This window comes from Tachysurus vachellii, chromosome 7 (assembly GCF_030014155.1).
Source record: "Tachysurus vachellii isolate PV-2020 chromosome 7, HZAU_Pvac_v1, whole genome shotgun sequence".
Taxonomy (NCBI): Eukaryota; Metazoa; Chordata; class Actinopteri; order Siluriformes; family Bagridae; genus Tachysurus; species Tachysurus vachellii.
The window spans coordinates 5301656-5323309 of record NC_083466.1 but is presented as its reverse complement, the minus strand read 5'-3'; the positions used below and the strand labels follow the sequence as shown (position 1 = coordinate 5323309).

General features: G+C 38.5%; 4 non-coding genes across 4 annotated transcripts; 1 reads left to right on the top strand and 3 right to left on the bottom strand.

Annotated features, from left to right (window-relative positions):
* Window positions 1-4195: 4195 nt before the first annotated feature.
* trnas-gcu (transfer RNA serine (anticodon GCU)) lies at window positions 4196-4277 on the bottom strand. The gene has a single exon. It is a non-coding gene; the product is annotated as a tRNA-Ser (tRNA).
* A 4435-nt stretch (window positions 4278-8712) lies between these two features.
* On the bottom strand, window positions 8713-8794 carry trnas-uga (transfer RNA serine (anticodon UGA)). Its single transcript has one exon. It is a non-coding gene; the product is annotated as a tRNA-Ser (tRNA).
* A 9611-nt stretch (window positions 8795-18405) lies between these two features.
* Window positions 18406-18478, bottom strand: trnar-ccu (transfer RNA arginine (anticodon CCU)). The gene has a single exon. It is a non-coding gene; the product is annotated as a tRNA-Arg (tRNA).
* A 2321-nt stretch (window positions 18479-20799) lies between these two features.
* trnag-ucc (transfer RNA glycine (anticodon UCC)) lies at window positions 20800-20871 on the top strand. Its single transcript has one exon. It is a non-coding gene; the product is annotated as a tRNA-Gly (tRNA).
* Window positions 20872-21654: the final 783 nt, after the last annotated feature.

Below are 21654 nucleotides of genomic sequence, written 5' to 3'. Positions count from 1 at the left end.
CTAACCAGTGTGTTTTGGCATTAAAACTCTGTTTGCCTTCACTTCGGCTTCCACCTCTGTGTCTAGCATAACACCCTGAACAATCAATGCTCGGATAGCTAGCAAAAGAGCCTGGTGCAGAGTGCACCAGTAGTGTACTGGGGTTCGATTCCCGGCTGGTGCAGGTTTGTCTTCTGCTTCCTTTCAAGCTGTGCTGAAAAAGGCTTCCTAAGTGCTGTAACTCCTGAGTCAATGTGAGCTTCTTAATAGAACTTTCTGTCATATGTTACAAGCTGATTCTATTCCGAGTCATGGTATCAGCAAGATTTGGATATGTAGTGGTATCAGCAAGATTTGGATTTTTTTGAGCTTCCTAATAGAACTTTCTGTCAAATGTTACAAGCTGGTGGTATTCCATGTCAAGCTCTAAAAAGGTTGCTATTTTTTCTAGCAATTTATTCTAACATTTTTATGTTATAACATTTACATTTACAGCATTTGGCAGACGCCCTTATCCAGAGCGACGTACATAAGTGCTCTGTATTGTATCTATGCCGATCCAAGCATTTTGAGTGGATCGGGTATCGGTGGTGCGTGACCAATCCTAATCCGATACCCGTGGTCATGGGCGTCGGAACCATTATATGTGGGTGGGACAGGACCCACCCACTTTTTAAGACCAATAATATTGGACCCACCCACTTTTACCGTCTCTATTCAGCGCATATGTCCTTTTTATATTACTTTTCAGAGTGCCGCAAGTCGAATCCATTCTGCTTGAGGAATGCCCTAAGAAAATTAAACTCCATTCCGTGTTTTACCTACAGCATTGACCACGCTCCTGCTTTCTGAAATCCATGGGTGTCGGAACCATTATATGTGTGTGGGACAGGACACGCCCATAAGAAAAATACACTTATATATTAAATTGCATTAATGAAAATAAGTAAAATAAATTTTATAGGAAATATGTTTAGCAGGCACCCTTTCCATTTACCTCATGGAAAGCGTTAAACATGTCAAGTCACTTTTATTGTTACATCACATTTACAGCATTTAGTAGACACCCTTATCCAGAGTGACTTACAACTGAGCAACTGAGGTTTAAGGGCCTTGCTCAGGGGCCCAGCAGTGGCAACTTGGTGGACCTGGGGTTCGAACCCATGATATTCCGATCAGTAGCCCGCCACCTTAACCACTGAGCTACCACATCCCCAGCACAGCACATGTGCCTTGGTGAGTGAAATTCTTGGGAGCGAACTCCAGAAATTGCAGAGCAGTTTCTTCTTCTTCTTCTTTCGGCTTTTCCCTTCAGGGGTCGCCACAGCGAATCATCTCTCTCCACCTATCCCTATCTTCTGCATCCTCAACACTTGCACCCACTAGCTTCAAATCCTCATTAATTACATCCATATACCTCCTCTTTGGCCTTCCTCTTTGCCTCCTGCCTGGCAGCTCCATGTCCAACATTCTCCTACCGATATACTCACTCTCCCTCCTCTGAACATGTCCAAACCATCTTAATCTTGCCTCCCTATCTTTGTCCCCCAAACGTCCAACATGGGCTGTCCATCTGATGTACTCGTTCCTAATCCTGTCCAATCTTGTCACTCCCAAAGAAAACCTCAACATCTTCAGTTCGGCTACCTCTAGCTCCGACTCCTGTCTCTTCTTCAGTGACACTGTCTCTAAACCATACAGCATGGCTGGTCTCACCACTGTCCTGTACACCTTCCCCTTGATTCTTGCTGACACTTTCCTATCACACAGAACTCCTGACACCTTTCTCCACCCACTCCAACCTGCCTGCACTCGCTTCTTTACTTCTTTCCCACTCTCTCCATTACTCTGGACTGTTGACCCCAAGTACTTAAACTCCTGTACCTTCTTCACCTCTTCACCCTGTAACCTTACTGTTCCACTTCCCTCCCTTTCATTCACACACATGTACTCAGTCTTACTACGACTGACTTTCATTCCTCTTCTCTCCAGCGCAAACCTCCACCTCTCCAGATTTTCCTCCACCTGCTCCCTGCTCTCACTACAGATCACAATGTCATCTGCAAACATCATCGTCCAAGGAGACTCCTGTCTGACCTCCTCTGACAACTGGTCCATCACTATAGCAAACAGGAAGGGGCTCAGAGCCGAACCCTGATGCAGTCCCACCTCCACTGTGAACTCCTCTGTCTGACCTACAGCACACCTCACCACTGTCCTGCTCCTCTCATACATGTCCTGCACCACTCTGACATACTTCTCTGCTACTCCTGACTTCCTCATACAGTACCACAGCTCTTCTCTTGACACCCTGTCATACGCTTTCTCTAAGTCTACAAACACACAGTGCAACTCCCTCTGACCATCCCTTTACTTCTCCATCAACATTCTCAGAGCAAAAATTGCATCTGTTGTGCTCTTTCTGGGCATGAAGCCATACTGCTGCTCACAAATTTCCACCACCTTCCTTAACCTAGCTTCCACTACTCTTTCCCACAACTTCATTGTATGGCTCATCAACTTTATCCCCCTATAGTTGCTGCAAGTCTGCACGTCACCCTTATTCTTAAAGATCGGCACTAACACACTCCTTCTCCATTCCTCAGGCATCCTCTCACTTTCTAAAACCCTGTTGAACAAACTAGTTAAAAATTCCACTGCTGCCTCTCCTAGACACTTCCAGACCTCTACCGGGATGTCGTCAGGACCAACTGCCTTTCCACTTTTCATCCTCTTCAAAGCAGTTTACATATAGTTATTAAAACGAAATTAAGAACAGTTACATATGGGTGAAAAATGTGCAAAATGCTCAATATCAGGTGAAATGTGCAAATGTGAAAAGATGCCATATACTCGTACCTGGTCAGTAAACACAGTGTACTATTGAACATATTGTCGCTGTCGGGCGGAATCCTCGTATCTCCAAAACCATTATTTTTCAGGAAATTAAAAAAAGTTATTAAACATTGTATCGTTAAAGTTGTTATTATACCTTATATTGCTATCATATACTGTTGTGTACCAACATTAACACATCATTTTCCCAAAGTCACGTTTTATCGGAGATACAAGCTTTATGACTTGGGAGCAGGGAGATACGAGATTATGCTGTCATTGATAAGAACGGTACGGACACAGACGTCGCTGCTGCCAGCAGTGTTCAATAAAGTCTGCGGTCACGTTGAGCCTTTTGACAAGAGACAAGGCTTCAATAGTTAACCAAAGCTAATGACTGTAGTTACATACATCTTCCTAAACTCTATTTTAAAGGTTTAAGAGCTATAAGTGATGCAATACAAAACACGATAAGCTGACTAGGCTGTCTAATAGGTAGAAATTAGTCTAATCTGCTCGCAAACTTACCTTCGTGGCTCACAGGTTTCTTTCTGCACAGAAGCATTACAACTATCGATTTTTAACAAAACAGGCCTACTCAAATGTATCTAACCTAACTATTTTCACTTGTTAGTGTCCAAAAAACAGTGTTTTACATGCACAGTGCCAAGAGAGGCATTGTCTATAAGTAGGCTGACTTAAAGTCAGTAAAATAATAATAAAAACAATAATTTAATAGTGGTATCCAAAACATTCAATTTAATTCAAATATTAAATTATAAAAAACATTTTAAAACGTCAATGAACATGTATAATAAGCAGTAATAAATAGTAATAACTAGATATTTAAAATACATCAATAACACAGATAAACATAGATAAAATCATAGTTAAAGGAATAGTTCACCCAAAAAATAAAATTAATAAAGGTCAAATTATCGTTTCACTACGTTATACGGCATGTTTACCTATAATAACGAGGCAAAAAGCCAGCCAGCTTGCTTAAAGTGATGAGCATGACGGCAAAGGCAGCTACTTGTTGAACATAACGGTTTGCCTTGACATTGTAAGATACAATCCTATCTTATCTGCAATGCACAGGGTTTAGTCCGCGTTGCAGTGGATTGTCTTGCGCTAAATTCCAGTCCTCAGACGAGCACCAGAACTAGCGGGGTGAACCCACAGCTCCATAAAGACCAGAGCCTTCTCTAGAACCTTAGACCATCCAGCCACACTAGCTGCATGTAAGGCTAGGGTCATGAGGGGTCTGTCTATAAAGCATATGCACTTAAGCAGGGTCTAACACAGTAAACCCATATACCACAAGCAAAAAGCATTTGGTGTGAATCAATCAAAGGTGTTAATGTAAAGTAGGGGTCATCGATGAGGGTGGGATTTGAACCCACACATGCAGAGCACAATGGATTAGCAATCCATCGCCTTAACCACTCGGCCACCTCATCTGGAAAAAAGAAACCAAATCACACTATGAAAAGCACAGGGTCTTTAAATGTAGCTCTGATGCATGCTTGAACAGGCTTAAAACAGTCTTGTCAAGATTCAATGCCACAAGGGCTGTGCATAGTTCACTGGCACTCCCTAGACGATATAGCTTGAGGATCTGAACTTACACCACCTGTCTCTAAAAAAAACCAATTGCCAAAAGCCAGGATCAAACAAGGAACCTTTAGATCTTCAGTCCAGCACCCACCTACTGTAACTGAGCTATTTCAGCAATGGCATATGAGCATGTGAGCTCGTTTAAGCATGTGAGTTTCTTGAGGTCTGGTAACACTTTTTTTCCCCCTAAGATTCACACCTTGAAGGCAGGGAAGCCAGAACCATTGTAACGCCTTTGAGTTGCCAAGAACCTATAACGCTCTGCAAAGTTCATTGACGCTCCATAGTCTTAGCCTCTTGTTTGTGGTAGGCTTGCAAAATTCCAGGAATTTTCACGCCTGGAAAACTGTTCATTGGAATTAACAGTAAAATGTGAGAATTAATTGAATTATCTAGGAATTTTCAAAATTGCAGGTTAGCCTATAATAGTGAATGTAAAGTAAAATAAATCTTGCGGAATGATTGTGGTAAAAAAAACAAAAAAAAACAAAACACACATTTACTGCAATTTCAGCTGAAATTTGATATTGATATTTTGATATTTGTAATCTGAATATGATATTTGTATGAGTTTAACATTTGTACATCAGTCTAGTCATAACTACTGATATTTAAGAATAACTTTTTAAGAAAAACATTGTATGTAATGATAATGTTTTTAGATTTAAATATAAAGTTAGTGGTACTTTGACAAGTAATATTTTAAGGTAAATTTGACTTAGCAATAAATTCTAACCATATCTTAAAGTTGTATGTATAAAACAATGCACAGAAATGTGAACCATGATGCATGAAATATACTAAATGATTTATTCAACAAAGTAATTTATTTTTTGTAGCATCTAACCACTCATGTGGTGAAGTATTGGAAATAAGTTATGAACATTCTAATGTTTAACAAATAATCTGAAACAAGAATAAATGCAGTAAAATATTGAATAAACACAGTTTTGCCTAATAATTATTTATAGGCTGAAGTACATACAATAATATATACAGTTTATACAATAATATATACAGTTTATTGAAAAAATTGGCTGTTCTTTCTCCTCCTCCTCCTCTTCTTCTTGAGTGTAGGAAAATGCTGTAGGAAGATATGCATATATATATATATATATATAATTGCTCTGGTCTTAATAATTGTTATGATATTCCAAAATTGTCATTCTGCATGTACTCTATTCAGCAGATTTATATTGAGCAGACTGAAGAAATATCTGGTCTCCATTTTGCCATAGCAAGTGTTCTTAAGAGCGCTTCATCAAGCAGAAGAGAGCTCGTCCTTATGCTGTGTATCAAACATCAAACGGGACATGTTTCATTTCAGGCCAAACATTCGGCCTATCTAGGGAGCTTACTGTATATTTTGGCTATAAATTGCAAAGTGTGTGTAATGACTGCAGAATAAAATTGTGTAGCATTTGTCTAAGAATTATTGTGTGCATCAAAGTACTTACCACGTCCTGGCCAGCTTCCCTCGCCCAAAGCACAGCAGCAATCTGCTCGACCTGCACACATGAATATGACCATACATTATACTATATTGTTTCATCTATTTTATTTGTGTATGATGATTGAATAAGCAAGTTGTTGTTGTTGTTCTTGGGCTGCTCCCTGTTCGGGGTCGCACAGGTTTTATGTCTGAAGCCCTTCCTGACTCAACACTCCAATTTTATCTGTGCTCGGGACTGGAACAGCGCGTTAACCGCTTATTGGTATGATGTACATGAATGTGGATATCGGTAAATAAGTCATTAGTGGGTGTGGCTTTGTTTCCACACAAGTAAAGCTAACTCATGTCAACTGCATGAATCAGACAGAACAATTTATATATTGCTAAACATCTAGACAATTTAATAAAACATACAAAAAAAAGAAAGAGTAACCCCCCTCTATGTTTGTGTGTGTGGTACATGGGCACGCAGACAGTTGGGCTCCGCAATCAAGTTGAGCAGGTCGTAATTGTTCTCTCCTTCAATAACCAACCTGGTTATATGTTTGGCCCCAGTCGGGTGGATTTTCTCCACTAGGGGAAAAATGTACTCATCTGCAGAGAGACAGATAGAGAGAGAGAGATGAGTGAGATGGAGAGATGCTGCTTTGTCTTTTGTTTGGTTTTGTTTGGCTCCATATTTGGCTCCAAAAGCAAGAGGAGTGTAAAGTAGACTGTACACTGTATACACTGTTGTATTTAAGGAAACACTTAACATGCTGTGAGGAAGTGTATTTGAGCTGTGTTCGTGTGTAAGTTTGTATATGACTGTGAGACTCACACAGCATCCTGATCTGTTCGTCCAGATCAGCTGACTCCAACATGTAGATTGTCAGGGGCTTCTGAGCTGGTGCAGGAACAGCAGACTGGGAAAGTAAAATATTATTATTATTATTGTTGTAATTAGAAGTAGAATTAGTAGTAGAAAAATTAAACAGCATAGATGTAGTTATTATATTATAATATATTGCAATATTAAGCAAAAATGTTGTGTTATTGGTGTGTGTGTGTGTGTGTGTGTGTGTGTGTGTGTGTGTGTGTGTGTGTGTGTGTGTGTGTGTGTGTGTGTAAATCTGTTCAGCTGCAGCACTGTTCAGTACCTCAGACTGGAAGATGAAGGAGCCTGTAGACAGAAAAACATAATAATACAATTTTAAAGTTAAAGTACATTTTATTTTGGAGAGAGAGAGAGAAAGAGAGAGAGAGAGTATATTAATAAACTATAATTAAATAAAAGCCTGTAATGTTTGCTATTAACCCTTAAATACAATATGACCCTCACTGTGCTGTTGTGTAAATGAAATGATTAGCTACATTCTACAGGTAGAAAACACATTGTAACTAAAAGTCCGGAGCTAATCATGTATGTGTCTAATCACTATGTTACACCTGCTTTACTGTAAAACCTGTAGTGAGGATTGTGAAAAGTCACCAAACAACACAGGAAATATTTTATTGTGAAATTAAAATCGATTCTTAAGTCAAGCTCATCGATTCGGTTCAGTATTTTTACTGTCATTTATACCTGTGTCCAAATTCACTAGCACAGTAAGTAGCATTGTGCTAATTCATGTCAAAAGAGGATCTCGCTTAGATAGAAAACATTGGACTGTAACATGGTGTAATTTAAACCTGCTTTATTGTAAAAACACTATGACATTAATGTCACATTCTCACTTTTTTCAAAAAGTGGACCTTTTTGCAGTTTTTCTCCACCTTTTGTATTTAATTATGAGGTTCAAATACTTAATTTTGGTGACCTTTTATGCACTAATTTGTGCAGGATTAGCTTGTCTGCTGGTATCTTAACAAGCACGCTTTTTGATGCACCTAAATTATTTACTGCATTGTTGTCAATTTGCTTCCTCATGTACCACCTTTGTCAGTCCATACACAACTCATAAGTTTAAAGACCACACTAACAACAGAATAGATTTAATGAACTTTACTGAAGTATTAATAATAATTATTTTCATCATCATTTCTTGACTGTCAATGCCTCTTTGCTTGTTGCTGTATTTGTCTTGACACTTATGGATATAATACACTGGTCAGTTCCAATCTTCTTGGGTGCAATTTGGAGAATATGTTCACAGCTTCATCCAGGTTGGCTGTCTGCCGGTATTGGCCAATCACAAAAGTCGATATTGCACAGCCAATATCACTGAATATCCCACTATGTTTTATTATAATTATGCTACGTTTATACGGATATTATATTATAGACTATTGAGTGAATAAAATATAAAAATCCTTTTAATTAATATATATATATATACATATATATATATATATATACTTTCCTCCTCAAGTCCTCAATTTGCATCCAACACCTTAACCAATTAACAGCTGGTTAAAACTATTTCAGAAGTGTTTGTAGTATATCAGCTGTAAGTTAGTTGTTTGGTTTGGGATGCATGTTTTTTCCCCACAGAGTGTTAAAATCCTGCTTTGAACAAACCTTTTTACTAAGGGAGAAACTTCTAGTCAATTTTGAAGGACTTTATTGGAAATATTGTTTGCATAGTATATTGCTTCCTTGGGTTGTCTGTGAAGCATTCACATATCTCCTCAAAGCAGGGTTCAAACCTGCATGAGGAAACTCATTGGACTTCTACTGGACTTTGAGGCCAACAGCTTAACCTTTCAGCTAATGCAGCTAATGCAGCTGTGCCAAGAGCAGTACTAAACTGGACATTTTGTTTGTGGCATAGAAATAATCATTGGGGTTATAACAAAGGAAGGAACTTCTAATGAATTTTGAAGGACTTTAAAACACCTTCTCTCGCTGCAAGCAGGGTTCGAACCTGCGCGGGGAAACCCCATTGGATTTCAAGTCCAACGCCTTAACCTCTCGGCCATTGCAGCTGTGCCCATTGAGGTTACCAGAACATTACTAAACTGGCCTCTTTGTTTGCAGCATACAAATTTACATTTACATTTACAGCATTTGGCAGATGCCCTTATCCAGAGCGACATAAATAAGTGCTTAAATCTCTCTCATTGGATACATTAATGCTGGTTCACTAGGTTAAATACTTAAAATACCATGAGTTTAAAACATTGTTCAAAGTTACAATGAAAAAGTTTCAAAAGTTTCTGGTATCTGAGGGTGGGAAAGAGAAGTAAGAGTTGTGTATCATCAGCATAGCAGTGGTAAGAGAACCCATGTGAGGAAATAACTTCACCAAGAGAGTGAGTATACTGGGAGAAAAGAAGGGGACCAAGTACTGAACCTTGTGGGACACCACTGGAGAGTCTGCGTGGAGCAGATGTCACTCCCCTCCATGTTACCTGATATGAGCGTCCTTCCAGGTAGGAAGCGAACCATTCCCAAGCTGATCCCAAGACTCCTGAGGGTGGACAAGAGAGTCATGTGGTTGTACATATCAGCTGTACAGCTGTAAGTCTGTTGTTTGGTTTGGGATGCATGTTTTTTCCTACTGAGTGTTAAAATTTTTCTGTGAGCAGGGTTCAAACCTTTTTACTGAGTAAGCAATTTCTAATCAATTTTGAAAGACTTCATTGGAAATATTATTCGCATAGTATATTGCTTCCTTGGGTTGTGTTACGACCTACGTTTTTGTATTTGGTATGTATGTGTTTTCTTTTCTCTTTTTTTTCTTCTGTTGTGCTCTAATAGGTCGCCTGATGATTTCCTCTCTCCCTCTATTGGCGGTTCAGAAGAGGCGTGTTCCTTATAAGGGCGCTTCCAGCATTCAACATGGAGCTCATTTTTGGTTTGGCTGCGTTTGGGTAGAGAGCTCCGGGATCCCTCCTCCGGGCGATGATCAAACTTGCTTTTCCCCAGTGAAAATGTGCCTTTTGAACAACTTGTTGATCCTGTACTTTTGTCCTTAAAGTGATTCCTCAAGCACGTGGAGCGTAGGGGTGTCCAGCCTATTTATTTTGATATCTTGATTTGTACTCTGTTTTTCGTTAGGGAGTTAGGGAAGTTAAATGTATTTTACTTTGTGTTCATTTAGGTCACTTAGCCCCTTTCTCCTTTTGCTTTTGAGAGTTGTTTTGTTTGTTGTTTTGGCCTTTGGTCACCCCGAAGAGATGCTCCTTTTCACCTGTCACATTTATTCTTAATAAATCTAATCCTATCCCTTGATTGGTTTGGTGAATGTGTTTGATTATCGGCCGGAGTGATTTAAAAACTGGGTTCCCACTATTTCAAACTCTGTTCCCTTATTACGCCTCTCAGAGGTTCCGATTTCCCCTAGACTTGGGGCGTAATAGGTTGTCTGTGAAGCGTTCACAAATCTCCTCGAAGCAGGGTTCAAACCTGTCTGGGGAAACTCATTGGACTTTGAGTCCAACACCTTAACCTTTCAGCCATTACACCACGACTGGTACTAAACTGGACATTTTGTTTGTGGCATACAAAGAATCACTGGGGTTATAACTAAGGCCCTTTTTACTAAGGGAGGAACTTCTAATGAAATTATCTAATTCTGTTCAATTAAATGACATGCCTGGGAGGCTGGATTTCAAATCCAACGCCTTAACCACTCGGCCATCACAGCTGCTTGTGATTGCTTTAAGTGTGATTTTCCTTACAGTATCTGCTGCTACACTAGAATAATTGTGGTGCTGAATATAGCTTCATGCAGCTGATTGACGTGACTGTATGCCATCACAATTGACATTGAGTCATAAACAGTCTGTGGATAAACAGATCGTTGTGCAGGGATATAGCAAGGTCATGACCTGGGGATGAATCACCTGGGATGAACAGCAGTTTAGTTTTGCTAGGATTGAGCTTTAATCGGCTGAAAGCTGCAAATACGGCAACCAAAAGCAGTGAAATTTCACTAGTCTTAATACCAGAGTTGATAGCACAAACAAAATATTAATGCAGACAATCCATTCAACACTAAATAAAAATAACATTTATTGATTTGGTCTTTGTCTTGTGAATTTTTTTTATTAATGACTGCATTCATTGGACACACTGTTTGTAGAGAATACACATATACATGAACTGATTTGAATCAAGACTGGCATCATTACATCATGCATAAAATTTTGGTGTCCACTTTTGCCATTTTAAATAATACCATAACTTTTGGCTTACTATGTAGTCATATAATATATAATATAAAACTCCTCTTGTTTTAAATTCTCACTGAGGGCTAAACCCCTAAAGATATAATTCTAGAACTGCCCCTGCTCTTATGCCTACCGAAAATCACTGAAATTTTACTTTTTACTTTTACTTCAAATACTTAAGTACATTTAATATCAGAAAATTACTTTTGATACTTAAGTACAGTATATATCAGATACTTTAAGACTTTTACTTGAGTAATATTCTAAAAGGCAACTTTCACTTCTACCAAAGTCTTTTTTTAGTACGATACTTGTACTTTTACTCAAGTCTTGCTTTCTAGTACTTTATACAACACTGGTCCAGCTACAATAATGTATCATATTAATTTGAAACAGCAACCTAGAATATTTATCACAAACATTGATTAAAACAATGATGACAATAATCACATGAAAAAAAAATTACTTAAATTCAGGGAGAGTTTGTCAAAAAGTGTATGGTCAAAGTTTGCGACATCGTGTGCCCAGATAAAAGGCAAGAATCAATGTGATCAATGTGCAAATCAGAATGCAGCAAACTGAGTTTGAATATATGTTTTCTTTATGCACTTTTCCTACTCCAAGGCATGAACTGTTAATAGTCGAAAAGTTGGAATTTCATTGAATGAAATTATTATTTTTGGTTGTTTTGTTGTTGGTTTTGAAAAAGATCCACTTCAAAAAGGAACTTAAAATGATACAGTGAGAGGTATAATTTATTTAATTCATTCACTTTCTACCGCTTATCCGAACTACCTCGTGTCACGGGGAGCCTGCCTGCCTTCAGCCCCCCCTGTCTGTGATCTCAGCCCCCCTAAAACAAAGTGTAATTTTTGCTTTCATAAATAAACAAAATTTACGTTAAAATACAGGACATGTCGTCGATGGGAAAGAAAATTATTTATGAATTTGATCCAAGAGCGATTTTTCTACTTTATTTGAATGGAGAAGCACAGGTACGCGCAGCATGCACGCGCAGTCAGAGCTGGAGGCATTTATCTATAACGTTAATCGGCGGAAAGCCGCAAAGACGGCAACCAAAAGCAGTGAAATTTCACTATTCTTATTACCAGAGTTGATAGCACAAACAAAATATTAATGCAAACAATCTATTCAATACTAAATAAAAATAACATTTATTGATTTGGTCTTTGTCTTGTGAATATTTTTTATTAATGACTGCATTAATTGGACACACATCGTAGAGAATGCACACATACATGAACTGATTTGATTCAAGACTGGCATCATTACATCATACATAAAATTTTGGTGTCCACTTTTGCCATTTTAAATAATACCATAACTTTTGGCTTACTATGTAGTCATATAATATATAATATAAAACTCATAATATAAATAAAATAATAAATAAGCATAAAGACAAAAACCTTTTAGTCAAATGAAAGCTGTGTCTTTATGGTTCAAAGGTCCTATCTACTGTGATAAACAGCAACTCCAATCTGTCGAAGCACCTCCAGAAACTACATGCCTTGACAAAGCTAGAAGCTAACCCGGTGTCGGTGGACACACTCGAAGTGAGTCAAGCCCCTCCAGCCAAACAACAGCGAATAGATTTTAACCGGACTGTTAGCCAGGGACAGATCAACAAAGCTATTGCACGTTATGTTAAACATGCAGCCTGTCTCTATTGTGGAGTCACCGGCTTTCAGACAGCTCATTTGCATAACATTTTCAGGCGGCACACAGCAAATGGGACGAAAAACTTTTTCCAACTACTTGGATAAAGAATATTCAAAAATGGATAGTGAGCTGAAGACAACATTTAGGTACATCGTGACCACTGCAGACATTTGGTCTGTACACAACAAAAGCTTCCTAGGCATGACAGCCCACTGGATAAACGCCGCTCCTTTTCAAAGCCTGAAATCTGTGTTGGCCTCTAAAAGGATCAAAGGTAGACACACGTATGATGTCATTGCTACTGAGATCGATCACATTCATTCATTATATGGACTATCAACGAAAGTTACAGCTACGGTTACTGATAACGGTTTGTAACTTTGTAAAAGCCTTCCAAATGTATCAGCCGGAATCGCTCTCTGATGATGATGAGGATGAAGAGGTTACCTTCACAAATGTTGCAGACGTGCGTGACACCTCCACAGAGGATTAAGAGGATTAGAGGCTAAGCATTATAAAATGCCTTATGTTGTGTTGCTAGGAAAAATGTTTTTTTTTAATTTTTTTTTTTATGAACATGTACAACAGCAGATTTTACACCTTGAATACACACAGCTTACTTTACATAAGTTGGTGACATGCAACTCTTAATTTGTGGTTAGGTTGAAAATTGCTCATAGATTTAATTTTTTAAACAACTTTTATATTTTTTGTTTTTTAATGCATATCATTTATGGTTGTCAATAGCAGTTTTTGTTGAAAAAATTTGTTCTACATTATTGGGAGAAGAATTGCATAAAAATCTTTTCTGATAATGTTGCAGACTTTCTGTACAGAGTACATTGTTCTTTCTCTCACACACACATTCCTTCTCTCTCTTACACACACAAATACCTTGACCGCCACGTCCGTGCTACTGTGGCTAAAGGTAAGGCTCGCACGCACTGCTTACCTGGTGCGCGTGTTCTTGATGTCGCTGCACATGTACCTATGGTCGTGAGCAGAAACACCGGAGCTGTGGTTCTTCACGCCGGCACGAACAACACCAGCCTGAGGCAGTCGGAGATCCTGAAGAGGGACTTCAACACCCTGGTGGAGACGGTTCGCAGCACAGCGCCTGCGGCGAGGATGATCGTGTCTGGACCTCTTCCCACGTACCAGCGAGGAATCGAAAGGTTCAGTAGACTTTTTGTTTAAATGAATGGTTACAGTCATGGTGTCAGGCTCAGAATTTACTGTTTATTGATAACTGGAATGTTTTCTGGGGCGTCCTAGGCTGTTCCGTGCTGATGGCCTGCACCCCAGCAGAGCTGGAGCGGAGATCCTCTTGGACCACATCTCCAGGGTGCTGCACACCTTCTGACTGGTAAACTATGATTTTAAATCTAAATTTTAATAGCCATCCTTCACCTCGTCACATTGATACAAATGCACACATAGCTCATTCCATAGAAACTGTCTGTTCCGAGTAGTAAGGTCAAAAAGTAAATGCATGAGAAGTTCTCATAATAATCTTACTGTAATTAGATCAGAAAAATGGCAAAGAAACAAACAAAAACAGTTCCTAAAGTTTGGGCTTCTGAACATTAGATCACTTGCACCCAAAGAACTTATTGTGAATAAAATCATCTCAAAAAATAGCCTTACTGCACTCTGCCTTACTGAAACTTGGATTAAACCAAATGAATACATCGGTCTAAATGAGTCTACACCATCAGGATATATCTATAAGCATGAGCCTCGTCAGACTGGTTGTGGAGGTGGTATTGCCACTATCTTTAGTGATTTTCCTTACTGTTACTCAGAACACATTATAGATTTAGTTCTTTTGAAGTGCTTGTTCTTAATGTCACACTCTTGCACATGCACACGAAAAAATCCATGATGTCTTTTGCTATAGTGACCGTGTATAGACCCCCAGGGCCCTAGGCTGATTTTCTTAGAGTGTTTGCAGATTTTCTTTCGGACCTATTGGTTAACTTTGATAAAGCATTAATTGTAGGAAACTTTAACATTCTAGTTGACGACACAAACGATGCTTTAGGACTCACATTTATGGACCTACTCAACTCATTTGTGCTCAAACAAAACATCACTAGAGCAACACATCTTCTTAATCACACACTAGATTTAATAATATCACACAGAATAGATGTCACTGATATAGATATCATACCTCAAAGTGATGACATCACAGACCATTACCTCATAATGTACACACTACCTATAGAACAGACTAACTGTGTCTCACCACGTTATCGACTTGGAACTATTATTCCGACCACTAAAGACAGATTCACAAATAACCTGCCTGACCTGTCTGGACTTCTTACTGTACCCTTAAACACAAACGATCTAGATGTAATGACTAACAGCATAGGTGCTATATTTACTCGCACATTAGACACTGTTGCCCCAATCCGATTAAAGAAGGTTAGAGAGATAAAACGCTTGCACCAGTCACACCCTCATAGAGAGACCCATAACCTCGAGCAAAAGTAGAGAAAAACTAAATTAGAGGTTTTTAGAATTGCGTATAAGGAAAGTATGTCCAGCTATAGACAGGCTCTAAAAGCTGCCAGGGCTGAGCACCTGAGCAAACTCATAGAACATAACCAGAACAATCCCAGGTTTTTATTTAGCACAGTGGCTAGATTAACAAAAAAACAGAAATCTGAACACACTATTCCATCACAGTTCAGTAGTGAGGATTTTATGAGATTCTTCACTGATAAAATCGAAAGTATCAGGAATAAAATAGGTGATGCTCAACATATGAGAGCAACTAGTGACCCAGTCTCACCTAAAGCTCTAGACACACAACTACAGTGCTTTACAAGTACAGGACAGGAAGAGTTACAGTAGATAAACATTACTACAGCTAAATCAACAACTTGTTCACTAGACTCCATTCCAACTAAATTACTGAAAGAAGTGTTACATAAAGCTGGTGAGCCTCTTCTTTATATTATTAACTCCTCGTTATCTTTAGGTTACATCCCTAAATCCTTCAAGTTGGCAGTTATTATGCCACTCATCAAAAAACTTAATTTAGATCCAAATGAAATATCAAATTGCAGACCTATTTCACACCTTCGGTTGATGTCTAAAATACTTGAAAACATTGTGTCTGTTCAACTCAGCTCCTTCTTACAGGAGAACAATATCTTCGAAGAGTTTCAATCAGGTTTCAGGTCCCATCATAGCACAGAAACTGCACTTGTGAAAGTCACAAACGTCTTGTTCTTAGCTTCGGACAAAGACTGTATGTCCCTATTAGTTCTACTTGACCTTAGTGCTGCATTCGACACTAAAGATCACAACATTCTCCTAGATCACTTACAAAATTACACAGGTAATCATGGACAGGCTTTAAGTTGATTTAGATCCTACCTATCTGATCGATACCATTTTCTATAATTAAATGGTAAATCCTCCAGTTTATTGCCAGTTAATTATGGGGTCCCTCAAGGATCAGTTCTAGGACCTCTGCTTTTCTCGATATAAATGCTTCTATTAGGGAACATTATTAGAAGACATGGGATTAGTTTCCACTGCTATGCTGAAGACACAGTTATATATCTCATCAAAACCAGATGAAATAGCTAACGTGTCCAAGTTAACTCAATGCCTTAGAGAGATAAAAGACTGGATGAGCAGCAATTTTATGTTGTTAAACTCTGATAAGACAGAAATACTACTTATAGGTCCAAAAACCAGTACATAGAAACTCTCACAATTTAAATTCTATTTAGAGGGATGTACTGTTACTAGTAGCTCAACAGTGAAAGACCTGGGTGTTATATTAGACAGCAACTTATCTTTTGAAAATCATATTGCCAATACTACAAAAACAGCCTTCTGCCACCTTAGAAATATTGCCAAGCTGAGAAACATCCTGTCTGTATCTGATGCTGAGAAGCTAGTTCATGCTTTCATGACCTCTAGACTGGACTATTGTAATGCGTTACTAGGTGGTTGTCCTGCATCTTTAATAAATAGGCTACAGTTAGTCTAAAATGCAGCTGCCAGAGTTCTCACTAGGACAAGAAAGTATGACCATATAACCCCAATTTTATCATCTCTACACTGGCTACCTGTTAAGTTTAGAATTGATTACAAACTGCTGCTACGTACATACAAGTCTCTTAATGGTTTAGCTCCCATGTATCTAACTAGTCTTCTAACACTTTACAGTCCTTCGCGCTCTCTGAGATCACAAAACTCAGGACTTCTGTTCCAGTTGGACTCTGTGATACTAAAGAGGAGATCTGAACTCCAACGCCATGTGATCCTTACACCAATACAACATTTGTATGACTGTATATTCATAATCACACCCTCCAGTGTCACCCATATGAGGATGGGTTCCCCTTTGAGTCTGGTTCCTCTCACGGTTTCTTCCTTTACCAATTTAAGGGAGTTTTTCCTTGCCACTGCTCCCTGAGTCACCTCAGACTTGCTCATTGGGGATAAATACATACACATTGTGAACTATATATATCTAATAATAATCTTGAATTTTTGTATTATATTAATTCTTTATATTATTCCTTATGTTTACCTTCTGTTCTATGTTTGTTCTGTAAAGCTGCTTTGAAACAATGTCTATTGTAAAAAGCACTATACAAAAAAACTTGAATTGAATTGAAAAACTTAAATAATCCAGTAGGACACCAGGATCGTGGCATTGACCGGCAACAATTAGGGATGACAGCAACAATTCAGAACTTTAAGCCTCTAAGAGCTAAACTGCAACAATACTGAACATTAGGCCATTTCATTTTTATTAGAAAGTAGGCTGCTCTTAGCAGAGGATGGTTTCAATCCATCAACCTCTGGGTTATGGGCCCAGCACGCTTCCGCTGCGCCACTCTGCTTCAACACACTTGCCAAATAGGACTCAAACCTACAATACGTGGCCAGTGTCTTATCCATTAGGTCACTGCTGTTTTAAACATATGGCATTTTAGGTTTCTGCCAGGGGCATCTAAGAGCTAAACTGCAACAAATACGAACATTAAGCCATTTCATTTTTATTAGAAAGTAGGCTTCTCGTAGCAGAGGATGGTTTCGATCCATCAACCTCTGGGTTATGGGCCCAACACGCTTCTGCTGCACCACTCTGCTTCAACACACCTTTCAAAAGGGACTCAAACCTACAATCCCTGGCTTAGGCGACCACTGGAGCAAGGCTGTATTAAGTCACTGCTGTTTTGATTTTCTGGCGTTTTGGGTTTTTGCTGGAGGCATCTAAGAGCTAAACTACAACAAATATTAAGCCATTTCATTTTTATTAAAAAGCAGGCTGCTCTTAGCAGAGGATGGTTTCGATCCATCGACCTCTGGGTTATGGGCCCAGCACGCTTCCGCTGCGCCACTCTGCTTCAACATACCTGCTAAATAGGACTCAAACCTACAATATGTGGCCAGTGCCTTAGCCGTTAGGTCACTGCTGTTTTAAGTTTCTGGAGTTTTGGGTTTCTGCTGGAGGCATCTAAGAGCTAAACTGATATGTCTTTGGACAAAACCCATTGTCTTTGATGCAAGAGACCAAAGCTTCATCCAGTAGGCCACCAGGATTGTGGCGATGACCTGCAATGATTAGGGTTGATAGCAACCATTCTGAAATTTATAGTATGCCATTTTCTTCTTAGTTAAAATGTAGGCTGTTCCTAGGAGAGGATGGTTGTGATTTATTGATCACTTGGTTTTTCCTGCACCACATTGCTTAAGCACACCCCAGATGGGACTCGAACCCACAATCCCTGGCTTAGGAGGCCAGTGCCTTATCCATTAGGCCACTGGGGCACTGCTGTTTTAAACATCTGCCATTTTGGGTTTCTGCGAGAGGCATCTAAGAGCTAAACTGCAACAAATACAAACATTAAGCCATTTCATTTTTATTAGAAAGTAGGACTTTCTTAGCAGAGGATGGTTTCAATCCATCAACCTCTGGGTTATGGGCCCAGCCCGCTTCCGCTGCGCCACTCTGCTTCAGCACATCTTTTAAAAGGGACTCAAACCTACAATCCCTGGCTTAGGTGACCACTGGAGCATGGCTGTATTAAGTCACTGCTGTTTTGATTTTCTGGCATTTTGGGTTTCTGCTGGAAGCATCTAAGAGCTAAACTGTTAGTTATTGGACAAAACCCATTTTCTTTGCTGGACATGGGATGCCTAGGAAACAACAAAGTATCTAAATAAATTAGACTTTTAATAAATATTTTCATATATTTCATATATGATTCTGTTTTCTTTTTAAAAAGTCTCCACAAATCTAAAACAATTCCTTTTCTTTTGGCTATGATTCTTCTCTCACATATTAGACTTTTCATTAACATCATACTCAAATTTACAAACTTTTTGTTTTGACTTCTTTTTGTCTCGACCTAACATTACCATTCTATTCCATTCCAAATCATTTTCATTCCAGTCCCCACTCACATTACTTTGTAATTTACTTTGTAATGTAATTACTTTCACATTACACATCACTTTACTTAGAACTTTACATTGTTTAAAAAACAATTCCAATTCTTTACAATGTAAAAACAGATGTAAAAACCCTTCCTCCCTTTCCTGACACATTTTACACATTGGACTTTGTTCAATTTCTATCTTGGTTAAGATTACGTCTGTAAATACTGCTTTAGGCCTTATAAAATGAAAAAAGTTTCACTTTCACACACTTCCCTTTCATATTTTTCCATATGTCTTTTTTTAATCCTTCAAAAGTTTACACCAGTACTCATTTGTATTTGGTTCCTTAAAAACTTCTTCCCTAAAAATCTCATGAAACATTTTAACTGTACAGCTTTTAAAACCATACAATTTTTCTTCTTGTTTCAGATAAATGTTCGTCTGTTCTTTTTCTGCTTCCATGTTGTCTATTTTCCTTATCCACTCTTTTGGTATTGCATCTTTGATTATTTTATATTCGTCCCTCAGTTCTTTCTGATCATATTCCTCTTTTGCCTCTTCCATTGCATCAATAAAAAAACTGTTCTGGTAGAAACTCCTTTTTAAATTCATATAAAACGTCCTGTACTCTTGTTATCCCTGCTACCATCCATTTTTTTTTTTAAATATTACTGTCCCTTGTTTTAAAATGTTTTTGTTTAAGAACAGAGGTTGATTTAAAATGCTTTCTCTCCCTTGTGGAATTAGCTCAATAATCTTTCCCTCAAAAACAGCTTTCCCCAGGCATTTAACAATTTTCTACAAAATTCCAGTAATCCTTCCATCATCCAATTTTTTGTTTTCATCCATAAAATTGTCCAAATTAATATTGCCACATTTGTTTATAAAATATTTCATTGTTTTTTTCCATTCAAATTGGTTTTCTTCTTGTAGATATTTCTTGACTACTTTCACTCTTAGACTCATTTTGCTCTGTTCTACGTCCATTAAACCTAAGCCTCCCTTCTCCGCCACCCCTAAGATCATGTTGTAAGCTATTCTTGCTGGTTTACCCTCCCATAAAAAGTCACAAAAGCATTTTTTCAGCCTCTTTTCTGTCCAAACAGGCATATCATATACATATAGAACCTACCAAAGCTTAGACACCATTAAAACATTTAAAATTAAAACCTTCCCTTTCAAGTTCAGTGCTCTTTGTTTCCAAAAGTTTAGTCTCCATTCTATTCTTGTTAAAAGCTCCTCCCACATTTCATCTCTTACTTTCTTCTTGTTTTTACCAATCAAAATCCCTAGAATTTTTATTTCATCTACTTCTTTAAAGTTAAGAGTCCCTTAAAATCAATGCCTTCCCAAACCTCATGTATACTGTTTTGTCCTCATTTAATTTACTTCCCGAGCCTTTACAGTATTCCTTTATAATCTCCATAACATGTTTGACACTTTCTTTCCCTTCTACAATTACCGTTGTATCATCCGCATATTGAAAAATTTTACCTTCTGCTTTACATTCCTGTATTTCTATTCCTCTCACTTCCTTTTTTTGTACTATTGCTAATCTTAGGCATTTGTAAACTTCTCCAGGCTTTTGTACATCTTTACCCACACACACATACACACACACAGAGACACACAGACACACATATGCAACCGATGTCCACTTTTGTTGTGGATGGTTGTTTTTGTTTTTTGTTGGGCTTACTGCAGGAAATGTGTTGGTGGTATAGTGGTGAGCATAGCTGCCTTCCAAGCAGTTGACCTGGGTTCGATTCCCAGCCAATGCAAAGCCTTTAGTTTTCTCTATGTTGTTTCAGCTGCAACAAACACTCGTTCATGCAGTATATCGAATTTTAAGGGAGGCACCTTGTTGTGGAGAAACTGCACCTGTCATGTTATGAGTCTCAATGTCTGACTGTGTCATGCAAGCTGAAACAACAGGCTGCTTACTGAAGCAACGCTCAAAAGCATCGGAATGTTCCTGCCCATTGCAACCCGTGGTCCTTTCGCATCTTAGGCAACGCTATGAACGCTACAATACAGAGACTTCAAAGCACCACCATAGGCTTTCAATAAAATTGAAAAATACTGGAAATGACTTAAGGAAGACAGAAAATGTTTCAGCATTTGATAGCCAAAGCAGATAACCACTAAACTTCAGAAACCACAGCAAAGACTTCTCAACCTATGCCGAGGCCTGGGAAACAACAAAGTATCTAAATAAATAAGTGTTACTAAAATGCTTCAACTTTCATTCACCAAACTTTTCGAATTCAGCAGCCAAAATGTTGGTGGTATAGTGGTGAACATACCTGCCTTTAAAAGACATTGGCCGTGTCCGATAGCCCGGCCAGCGCACGACCATTAACGCGCTTGTTTGAGGCTAAAAGACTTGAGTGCCACTGTCGAGAAGCAGACACAATTGAGTTGCTTTCATTAGAGCCTGATGTAAGAGCTCTTTCTGATATCCACTTGTGTTGTGGGTGGTTGTTTTTTTTCTAAATTTTCTGTATGTTGTTTCAGCTGCAACAAACACTCGTTCATGCAGTATAGCGAATTTTAAGGGAGGC